This window comes from Chroicocephalus ridibundus, chromosome 21 (assembly GCF_963924245.1).
Source record: "Chroicocephalus ridibundus chromosome 21, bChrRid1.1, whole genome shotgun sequence".
NCBI lineage: Eukaryota > Metazoa > Chordata > Aves > Charadriiformes > Laridae > Chroicocephalus > Chroicocephalus ridibundus.
The window spans coordinates 4919498-4931110 of NC_086304.1; the positions used below are offsets into that span (position 1 = coordinate 4919498).

The 11613-nt window shown below is 53.4% G+C and overlaps 1 long non-coding RNA gene across 1 annotated transcript; it reads left to right on the forward strand.

Annotated features, from left to right (window-relative positions):
- Positions 1-7320: 7320 nt before the first annotated feature.
- Positions 7321-11163, forward strand: LOC134526034 (uncharacterized). The gene is made up of 2 exons (XR_010073876.1): positions 7321-7541; positions 9483-11163. It is a non-coding gene; the product is annotated as an uncharacterized LOC134526034 (long non-coding RNA).
- Positions 11164-11613: the final 450 nt, after the last annotated feature.

The following is an 11613-nucleotide window of genomic DNA, read 5'->3' on the forward strand; positions in this document are numbered from 1 at the left end:
ATGGGTGCAGGGACACGAGGTCGTCTGACCCTTCTGCACAGACCCAATTCCAGCTCAGGAAACATCGCTTACCTCAGGGGCTTCAGGCCTGGCAGCGAGGTCCCGCAGTAAACAGCAGCTGCAATTCACATCAGCAAGAGACAGTTATTTTACCGGGGGTGCTGGCGATGCCTGCAGTGGCGTTGTCTGTCCCTGTTGCCTTGGGACTGGGGCAGCAGGTGAGCTGAGGAGGCGGGGGACGTGGGGTGCAGGGAGAGGACACACCTCTGACCGGGGGCCATCAGCCCGGGCTTGAGCGGACTGCGCAGCCGTGATCTTCAGGTGTGCTCGGTGCCCCAGAGCTATTCCCCATTTCCCCTCACTGCCCCAGTGAGCACCGAGACCAGGCTGCTGGGCGAGGAGAGGTACCTCTCCATCGGTCCCCCTGCATGGCCCCTGCCCTCTGGGAATCCCCAGGTCAGGCTTGCAAAGAGCTACCCCCATCTCTCGCAGAGGTGCCGACTAAGTGAGCCCTGTGGTCCGGTAGGCAGGGCAGCAGTGTGACTGGGAGGCTACCAGTCTTACTGGGAGCCCAGAAGGCAGTCCCACTCAAGGACTTGCCTGGGAAGCACTTGGGCCACGGGAGTTTCCGCACATACTGGCCCAAAAGGAAAGGTGGCGTCCAGCCCAGCCAGGCTGTCGCTCTCAGATGGTTGCTCATGAAAACTCACCAAGAGCCAGGGGGAGCAACAAGAAGACTTGCAAGAACGCCTTCTTCTGCAGGGCCATCTTTTGCCTGAAAAAGAGGGAGTCCTGGTGCTGTCATGATCCAAGCCTTGGACAAACCCCTTCACAGGCGGATTTCCCTTTTCAGGCCAAACAGACACCGTTTTGGAAGCCTGCTGCTGACAGAGAACTGACAGAGCAGCGTCCAGCAGGAACACGATTTCTGTCCATATCGTTCAGCGCTGCCGGCAGCTCTTCCCCAAAGGAAGGTCTCCAGGAAGATCATCCCAGGAAGCAAAGACGTCGAGCACACGAAGAGTGCTTTCCAGCAGTCTTTCTGGTGCGGACCTTGCTCTCCCTCTGGCTGAGGAAGCAGGCCTGTTCTCCCTTGCCATCACACACATCCCTCTTAGGGCAAGTGTTTTCCCGCAGAGCTGGGAAGCGCAGGAGCCTTGTCCGCCTTTCCTCCCAGAGGCCTCCACAGACCGGCGTGGTCTCTTGCCTGAGCTGGGGAAAACCCTTGCCCTGCGGAGGCTTGGCTCTGCACCCGAGCGTCTGGCTACGGGGCAGTTTGTCCTGCCGCAGCCAAAGCTTGGGGCTGCAGCAAATGGCTGCCAAGGGGCTTTGCTCTTGGCTCCCCTGAGAATGGCCACAGCACGAGCAGCGCCCAAGCTGAGGCGCCCCACTGGGAGCCCCGGGCTGCTGGCTGGGGAGCACCCTCTGCTCTGCCCTTTGCTGGCACCGGCCCTCAGACACCCCCGTTCTACCCCCCATCCGCAGCAGAAACATGTCGTACGTACGCGGCCAAGAGGCACATGCTCAGCAGATGTCTCCACAGAGAGACCAGGGCAACAGCCAGAAGGCAAGGAAGGCTGAAGACCGTCCCTGGGCAAAGAAACCAGAGAAAAGTTAAGCCTGCCCCTTGAGATCTCTTCTCTAGGATGCCCAGCCAGGCATATTTCAGCTCCGTGTGGGGAGGTGGGCACCGAGTCCCAGGCACGCCCTCCCCGGGGCAAAGAGCAGGGCAGCCTACACTGGACAAGGGGATGGAATGCACCCTCACTAAGTTTGCAGGTGACACCAAGTTGGGTGGGAGTGTCGACCTGCTTGAGGGTAGAAAGGCGTTGCAGAGGGATCTGGACAGGCTGGATCGATGGGCTGAAGGCCAATGGCATGAGGTTCAACAAGGCCAAGTGCCAGGTCCTGCACTTGGGTCACAACAACCCCATGCAGCACTACAGGCCTGGGGAGGAGTGGCTCGAAAGCTGCCCGGCAAAAAAGGACCTGGGGGTGTTGGTCGACAGACGGCTGACTATGAGCCAGCAGTGTGCCCAGGTGGCCAAGAAGGACAACAGCATCCTGGCCTGTATCAGGAGCAGTGTGGTGAGTACGACTAGGGCAGTGAACATTCCCCTGTACTCAGCACTGGTGAGGCCCCACCTCAAGTGCTGTGGCCAGTTTTGGGCCCCTCCCCACAAAAAAGACATTGAGGCACAGAGAAGGGCAACGGAGCCGCTGAGGGGTCTGGAGCACAAGTCTTGTGAGGGGCGGCTGAGGGAGCTGGGGCTGTTTAGCCTGGAGAAAAGGAGGCTGAGGGGAGACCTCGCTCTCTGCAACTCCCTGAAAGGAGGGTGTAGAGAGGTGGGGGTCGGTCTCTTCTCCCAAGTAACAGGCCATAGGACAAGAGGAAACGGCATCAAGTTGTGCCAAGGGAGGTTTAAACTGGACATTAGGAAAAATTTTTACACAGAAGGGGTTATTAAGCATTGGAACAGGCTGCTCAGGGGAGTGGTTGAGGCACCATCCCTGGAGGTGTTTAAAAGACGCGTAGACATAGTGCTTAGTGATGAATTTTGTCACAGTTAGGTTGATGGTTGGACTAGATGGTCTGAAAGGTCCCTTCCAACCTAGGCAATTCTATGATTCTACGATTCTCCTGCCACTTGTGACAACTGGCCCGAGCTCTGGCACAGCGCGGCTCTCCACGTTCACCCCGGAGGACTTTGGAGCAAGCAGCAGTGCTGAGCTTACTTGCGATTTCTGTGGCCTTGTCGCGCCCCTCGGCAGGCCCTTGAGCGGCTGAGCCGGCAGGTGAAGGGCGCATCACCAGCTCCACGCCAGCGCTCGGGTCCCTGTGGGAGGACAAAGACAAATGCCGGCTGCCCACCGTCCCCAGGCCGCGGGAGCTGAGGCGGGGAGGAGTAGCCTGAGCGGAGGCCCCTGCCAGAGGAAGGGCTGTCCCAGCAGCAGCGAGAGCGGGCAGCAGGGCTGGGGTCCCCCTCCTTTCCCCACCCTTTGCGGGACAGGCCTGCCCCGGGAGAAGAGGAGGCGAGCTGGCAGCAGCAGTCCCCCGCCCCGGGAAGCCCGCCCGGCAGCGCAGCCCCGTTCTCACCCTGCCGGCCGTTGGTTTCCCTTGGTCCCCAAGGAGCCTTTGGAGGCCCCTGGGCGTCTTGTCTGGGGGGCCTTTCTCCTCGCCATCTCGGGCAAAGGCAGGCTCCCCGCTGAGCCCCAGCAGCGTGTCCTGTCCCCAAAACCAGCTCCAGCAGCAGCCTCTCGCCGCAGCCAGCAGGAGCCTGTCCAGGGCCGCAGCCACAGGGCAACTGTGGGCTCCTGCCCCACACGCCACAGCGCTGTGCGGGCAGCCAGCTGTGACCTCACAGTGGTGTCACCTCTGACGTCATGCTGGGGCTGCCCAGGGCTGAGCAGGGCGGGGAGACCCTGTGCTCCTTCCTTCTCCTTGCGGGATATTAATTGTTCAGCATAAATACATACGTTTTAAGTAGAATAAATGATTTAGGATTATCATTCGGTGTGATTTGTGCTGCTTGCTTAGCTCTACTTAGCATGAGGTGCTGGATTTGCTGAAACCTTTAGGCTGGAAAAGAATCCAATGAGATGTTAGAAGACACCAGACCAAAAATCATCACCATTGGCCCCCTCCTTGCTGTGCTTCTGGAAGTCTCCAGGGAATGTCCTGCAGTGATCTGCAGCTGTGAGCAGCCCTCAGCCACGCAGAACCCTCTCAGCAGCAGGACCTTGCCCCGCCGGCGGATGCTCCTTCCATGCAGAACTTCTCCCCACAGTGATGTGGTGGGCTTCCCAGGCAGGCTGAGAGCTGACCCTGGCAGGTGGCAGAGTCCCTGCCCCGGCACACAGACCCCTGGGGTGCAGGGAGCCTGCTCTGAAGGACAGCCCTGGGCACCCCTGGCTGCACACCCACCTTCACAGCTATTCAAAGTGCCTGACAAGAGCTCCCACATGTACAGATCCCGTAAGCTGTGGCTGTGCCAGCTTTAGGAGATGCCTCCAGCAACTCCGCCTGCAGTGCCCTGCACCCGCAGACTTACCCTGTCAAGGGCTGCAAAGATTTCTCCTCCAGTGAGCTCTCAGTCGTCCTCCCAATCCTGACACCTTCAAGCTCTCTCTCTGCCTTGCTCATCTCCCTGAGACACCCTGGCAGTGCCCTCAGCCCTGCTGCGCTTGGCAGAGGAGCTGCTCCCGGGCAGAGCTGTCTCTCTGCAGCGCTGCCCGCTTGCCGTGAGCTCCCTCCATCCCAGGAGCCCAGCCCAGCTCAGACGCAGAGGACCAGCCCAAGGAGTTTTAATGACCCCTCTGGTGGGTTCGAGGCCGAGTCCGTGAACCTCCGACGCTGCGAGGAAGTCGAAGGAACCTCTCAAGGAGTCAAAGTCGGGTTCAAACTCCAAAGTTTCTTGTGGTGTTGATGGGTCCCACTGAGGGACACCACTGAGGAATTGCCCCCAGGGTCCGGTTACAGCAGAAAACTGGAGGCAGCGATGGCAGGTCGGGAAAAGCAAGTTGAAGGTGACTCTGATGCTGGGTAAACGTGGATGTGTTTCATTAATGCAAAGGGCCAAGCCCTGACTCCATCGCCCAAAGGGCCAAGGCCTGACCCCCAGCCCCCAGGAAGGGAGATCCTCTCCCTCACTCCTTCCTCAGGGCTCTTCCTGGGACAGTGGGATGTGGAGATGTGCAATGCCAAGGGCAGGACTATGGTACGACACCTCCCAGGCTCCTGAGTATGGACAAGGAGGCAACGAGACCCCAGTGCTGGAAGGACTGGTTGTCTCAGAGGCATCAGTGGCAGAGACAACAGCCGTAGCCCAAGACATGAAGAGGTTGGCTCTGTTAGGGGACTTCCAGCTTTGCCACATCCCTCTATCTTCTCCACCACAGGCTGTCCTACGGTGTCCCATCACCTCTGCCTCTTTCCCTGCAGGCTGCAGTCATCCACCCGGCTGCCCCATCTTGCTGTCACCTTCCTTTGCTGAGATCTCTCCATCCTCCCTGGCTCTTCCTTGAAACACAAAGCCTTGGGCTGATCCAGACTCCTTCTGGGTGGCGTGTTGCACCACAGCACTGCCCTTGGAGTGACGTTTCTTTCTCCTCGTGGCCAGGCTGCACCTCCCCACCTGCATGTTGGGGAGTTCTTTCTTTCTCAGGCTGTTTTCCACTAGGAAGAAAAGCTCCGCCAGCTCTGAAAGCACCCTTCCAGCACGCTCAGGCTCCTCCTATACCGTCCCCAGTCTCCAAACCACTGAGCCCAGGGCTCTCAGCCTCTAGATACTGGTCAAGTGCTTGAGGCCTCCAAACCCTGTCTTGGGAGATCTCTGGGCTCTCTCCACAGTGTTTGCAGATGAAATCACAGTGGTCATAGGCCAAGAAAGATGGAGTGAGACTTTTTACCAGGGCCTGTAATAGCAGAACAAGGGGCAATGGCTTTACACTGGAAGAGGTTATATTTAGGTTGGCCATAAGGAAGAAATGCTTTATGATGAGCGTGGTGAGACCTTGGAACAGGTTGCCCAGAGCAGTTGTGGATGCCCCATCCCTGGACGTGTCCAAGGTCAGGAGCTTGGAGCAACCTGAACTAGTGAAAGACGTCCCTCCTCACGGCAGGGGGTTGGACTAGATGATCTTTTAGGTCCCTTCCAACCTGAACCATTCTATGATGCTTGGATTCTAATATGCCCAACTCCTCCTGCACAAGGCTGCAAACACCTACATACACCATATAGGGATGTGACCACTGACAAAAACCATCACTAAACCATGTCGCTAAGCACTACGTCTACCCGCCTAATTTTAAATACCTCCAGGGATGGTGATTCCACCACTTCCCTGGGCAGCCTGTTCCAATGCTTAATAACCCTTTCAGTGTAAAAAATTTTCCTGACGTCCAATCTAAACGTCCCCTGGTGCAACTTGATGCCGTTTCCTCTTCTCCTGCCTTCCTACCCTTGGGCAGGTCGACACTCACACCCAACTTGGTGTCATCTGTGAACTTACTGAGGGTGCACTCGATCCCATCGTCCAGATCATTGATAAAGATTTTAAAGCGAATCGGCCCCCGTACTGAGCCCTGGGGAACACCACTTGTGACCGGCCGCCCACTGGATTGAGCTCCATTCACCACCACTCATTGGGCCCGGCTGTCCCAGCAGTTTTTCACCCAGCGAAGCGTACGCCCATCCAAGCCATGGGCAGCCAATTTCTCCAGGAGAACGCTGTGGGAAACTGTGTCAAGAAGCTTTACTAAACTCCAGGTGAACAACATCCACAGCCTTTCCCTCATCCACTCAGCGGGTCACCTTGTTTTAGAAGGGGATCAGGATTGTCAAGCACGACCTGCCTCTCATGAACCCATGCTGACTGTGCCTGATCGCCTGGTTGTTCTTCATGTGCCACATAATGGCACTCAGGATGACCTGTTCCATAAACAGGATGATGTCTTCCAAGTTGCTCTTCCATGCGGATGATGTGGGAAGGGAGGTGCAATGACACGTGCAGAATGACAGCAGGACACCTCCCAGGCTCCCAGGTGGGGACGAGGAGGCCATCAGGCTCTTGTACTCCTTATAGGCATCAGTGGCAGAGGTGACAGTCACAGACACGGAGATTAAGACCTTGGATCTCTTGGGGGCTTTTCACATTTCAACAGCCCCACACTGTTGAAACCACCGCAGGCTGTCCTATTGTGTTCCACACCTGGGCATATTCCCTGCAGGCTGCAGACGTCTCCCCTGCTTCTCCACCTTGCTCCCGCCTGAGCAACTCACTAAGCTTTCTGAAGTCTCGCCATCCTTCGGGGATATGTCTTTAGACACAAAGCCACGGGCTGATCCACATTCTTTCTGGATGGCCGCCTTTTCCACAGCGCTGCCCTTGGAGTGACGTTTCTTTCTCCCGTTTCCTGTTTAAACCTCCCAAGCTACAAGTTCTGGCATTCTTTCTTTCTCGTGCGGTCTCCCATGAAGAAGAAAAGCCCCATCATCTCTGAAACCGTCCTTCGAGCAACCCCTGTCCTGCCCAGAGCCTCTCCACCATGGGGCCAAAGGGGCAAAGAAGCCCACATTCCTCAGCCTCCCCACGCAGCGCATGTGCACTATACTGTAGGAATGTGTCTGAGAGAAAATGGTCACGTGAGCCAGCCTCCCTACTATGAGAGATTAGATTAAGGGCAAAACAGGTGGTAGAAAATGGAATTAGGACATGGGAAAAACGGGAACTGAGAAGGTAGAAAACATGTTGTGCTAATGACTAAGTAATTTACTATGTGAATTCTTGTAACCAATCTGATCTGTGAATGAACTGCATGGACAGCGCGTGAAAAGAGACTGTAAGCCAATCATATAGCTGCCGCTAGCGCGTGCTCTTATTGCCTGTCTATATATACTCTGTGAAAACTTGAATAAAGGGAGAACGATCATACTCATATTGAGACTCCATCGTTACTCCGGGTCCGTCTCCCACTCCGACATCCTCCGACATCTGGTAGCAGAGGATGGTTCAGCGCGACTGAGTTCTCCGAGACTGCGGTAAGCAGCTAGAGGAGGGGAGTGGGAAACTTCGGCTGGGAGACGTGCTGCTTGGGCGCATCAGCGGGAGCAGACAACGGCGTGAGGTCGCTCCTCACCTCCCAGGCGCAGCTATGGAAACAGAAGCTGCGGCCACACTACTCGCTGGGATCCTCTCTAAGGGAGGGATTGAAACACCAGCGAAACTGTTGCTCAAACTGATTAAGCCGGGGCAGGAGATGGGGCAACAAGTAACAAAAGAAGAAGGGGCTATATTAAGACTTCTCCTGCATATCCTCTCTAAGAGAGGGGTGAAATACGATGAGCGTATGCTCCGAAGGTTGTTAACCTGGTGCAGAGAGAACGGATTTGCACCAGAGCCCCAGACAGCTTTTAAACCAGAAATATGGGAGGCTGTTGGGAAAAAACTGTGGGAAATGATAAGTAAAGGAGACAAAGAGGCATCACCGTTAGCGACGACGTGGTGGTTGGTGTTATCGACCTTACAAGATATGAACGCGGAGCGAGCCACAGCAGCCGGGGCTTTTGCAGCATTACAACCCATGGGAGGGGGATCGAACAGGCCAGGTCCGAAGGTCCGGGACGATCCCCTGCTGATCCCCTCTGCTCCACCTGAGGCCGATGGAGGAGGCAGAATGTCAGCAGAGAAGGACAGAGCCGGAGCTGTTTGCTCCTGACATTGCCCGCCTCGCCCCCTCCCCTCCCCAGTCGTCTCCCTGAGATAGAAGTGCTGGTTTTGTATGTCTGCTGTGTAAGTGTGTGTGGGCGCCAGCTTATACCTGCTGATCAGCATGTGTGCTACTGTTTGCTTTTTGTTGTGTGCAGTGTCGTTAGGTGACTCCACTTGAGCAAGTGTTCTGCCCGGTGTGGTACTGTTTTCGTATGCATCTAGGGCTGACACTCCATCAAGTGAAGAAGTTTGTATATACACAGTGTTTAGACGTAAGGCGAGCGCACCCCAGGTAGATACACCAGGATGGGCTGTAGAACCGATGGAAGTCCTGAAATATTGGGGGAGTTTTCATGAGCCGACACGTTTACACTCTCGGGAACGGCTTGCCCATGCAGGGCGTATCGCTGGTTGTTTGTTGTTTGTCTATAAGGTCATGGTTGATTGGGAAAAGGAGTCGAGCCAAAATCTATAGGATGCTCTGTATGAAAATGAGAAACTTAAGGAAAAATGAGAAACTGAGCTCTTGTTGCAAAGGCAGACTTTTATGTCAGTCGTAAGTGATGGGAAAAAAAAAAAAAGAAAAAAAAAAAAAAAAAGAAACCAAACAGGAACAATTAGATGGGAAATGTGCCACGTTAGCACAAAAGTATGCCTTACACATTACGAGAAAGCATCAGAAAAAGAGAAATAGGACACCTGGTTCAAAGCAGTACCATAGAGATATGTTTTTGGTTTTTTCCTATGTGTCTATGTTATTGCATGCCTTAGTAGATTGCTCTGTGTTATACCCTGCGAGACTAAAATGAACCCAGCAGAAGCGGTCTCTTGAGCAAGGGGGTGGAATATGGGAAAGCAACGGAAAATCGGTGAGGAGGACTGTAAATACACTCAAGGGACTCGCACCTGGGTGCTGGAAAACACAGATATCACACCAATTGTTATTCAGTCTCGGGTGCTGGCAAGAAAAACATTTGGATGACATAAGCCTGTAATGGACTCACAGACACCTTATCCAGCTGCTTGGGAATCTTGGCCTGTTGTGGAAGAAGATCAAAGCACAGCACCAGCAAGAACAGGGAGTCTGCATGCGCTCTTGCTAATAAGGACTCTTTTGCTGCCAAGGATTCGTGATAACAAGGACTCTCTTGCTGCCAAGGATAAGTTTAACAATGCTACTAGTACAGCTATTTCTGAGTTATCGCTAGATGTAGATAGTATTCGATATGCGATGTTGCAAAACAGAACTGCTACTGATTTTTTGCTTTCAGCTCACAGACATGGTTGTCAAGATTTTAAAGGACTGTACTGTATGAATCTAAGTGACCACTCCACATCCATCCATGCCCAGCTGCAGGAACTGCACCGACCGAACCAGCAACTTGTGGAGACCACGGGGTGAAATCTCTTTGCTGGATGGACTTGGGGGTGGGGTTGGTTGAAGCAAATTATACTCATTGCCTGTGTGGAAGGAATTTGTCTGTTATGTTTAGTACGCTGTTTGCCGTGTTTAATAAGCATTATACGATCAGCTGTAAATGCCGCTTTGCATCGTATCCTTGTACGAGTTGTAGAATATGTTGCTCTAAAAACTATGTGTGTATCCATGAGAACCTGACCTTCACAGAAGAAGATAACAAGAAGGGATTACAACAATGTAGTCACGTATCAGACAGCTGCTGTTAGCAAAGCTGGATCATGAGTTTGGTGAGACTCGCTGCATACACTGGCCACGTGTGCAGCGACTCTGGCCTGTACTTTTCTACTCGATCCAGCGCAGGAGAGTCTGGTGGGACTCGCTGTGTGCACTGGCCATGCATGCAGCGACTCTAGCCTGTACTTCTCCACTCAATCCAGTGCAGGATATAAGGAGGCTGTCTCGGGTCAGAGAGGGGGAGAGAGACATGAGCACACTTTGAAGGTACAGGGGATGCCCTGAAGCACTGTGTCTGCCCTCCCCCCCGCCCCCCCCGTAAGTTTTATGTTCATTAACCCCAACAGCTCCGAAGGCATCACAGCATGTTGAAAGATAAGATATAGTCTACTACTGCTGCAAGACACATTGAACACCTTCCTACAAGAATTTCAACTTTATGCCCTGATAGGACAGTGGGATGATGCAAAGAGCCTGACTGCATTAGAGTGGGTATTTTTGTCACATACCTTTTCAAAACCAGTAACTATGATGATCGAAATGTTGCCACGATTGTTTTTCCAGGGTCGCTCGTGCTGTCAGCAACCGCAATGTATTTGAAATATTACAAAAGGATTTCTCGTGGGTAAATCCAAAGAAATTGGCTTTCTGGGCTAAATTTAGGAATCTGGGTATTTATTGCCTTAGCAGGGTTCTTTTTGATTCTGTTTTTAATTGTGTTTAGTATATAACCTGCTAAGAGCGTCACAACAAGGATAACATGTCCAAATTAAAAGCGGTCAAAAATGGTTTCGATGATTGGTCAAACTCATGGGGTATAACGGGATGGTTATCAGACTTACTAAAGCAAGGGCTCATGCTACTGTTGGTTATATTATTATTGATTATGGTAGCCTCATGTGTTCTCCGCAAAGTGACTGACATGATAGAAAATGCCATGCATAAGGTCTGGCTGGCTCAAGAAGAAAAAGGGGGGATTGTAGGAATGTGTCTGAGAGAAAATGGTCACGTGAGCCAGCCTCCCTACTGTGAGAGATTGGATTAAGGGCAAAACAGGTGGTAGAAAATGGAATTAGGACATGGGAAAAACGGGAACTGAGAAGGTAGAAAACATGTTGTGCTAATGACTAAGCAATTTACTATGTGAATTCTTGTAACCAATCTGATCTGTGAATGAACTGCATGGACAGCGCGTGAAAAGAGACTGTAAGCCAATCATATAGCTGCCGCTAGCGCGTGCTCTTATTGCCTGTCTATATATACTCTGTGAAAACTTGAATAAAGGGAGAACGATCATACTCATATTGAGACTCCATCGTTACTCCGGGTCCGTCTCCCACTCCGACATCCTCCGACACTATACGCTGAACCACAGCTGGGCAGACCTCCTCTGGGCACTCTCCAGTTCCTCCCCACTCCTCCAAAATGGGGAGCTGCACACAGGGGGACACTTTTCTTTGGGGGGCCACTCCAGTTCCCAGCACCTTCTCCTCAGGACCACTGCTCAGCACGTTAGGTCCCAGCGGGCTCTGATGCACCTTCCTCCCCCTCAGTGCAGGACCGGACACTTCTCCTTGTAAACTTCTGGAGGTTTCTCTTGGCCATATCCCAGAGTTTCTCACGGTTCCCCTGAAGTGAAGCTCCATTGCCCTGGAATGAAGATCCATTTGCTCAGCTGTCAATGTTTCTATGCTGATGGCTCACCCTGGTGGTGCTGTCTCTCACAAGATAACCTGAGGAGTTGCAGG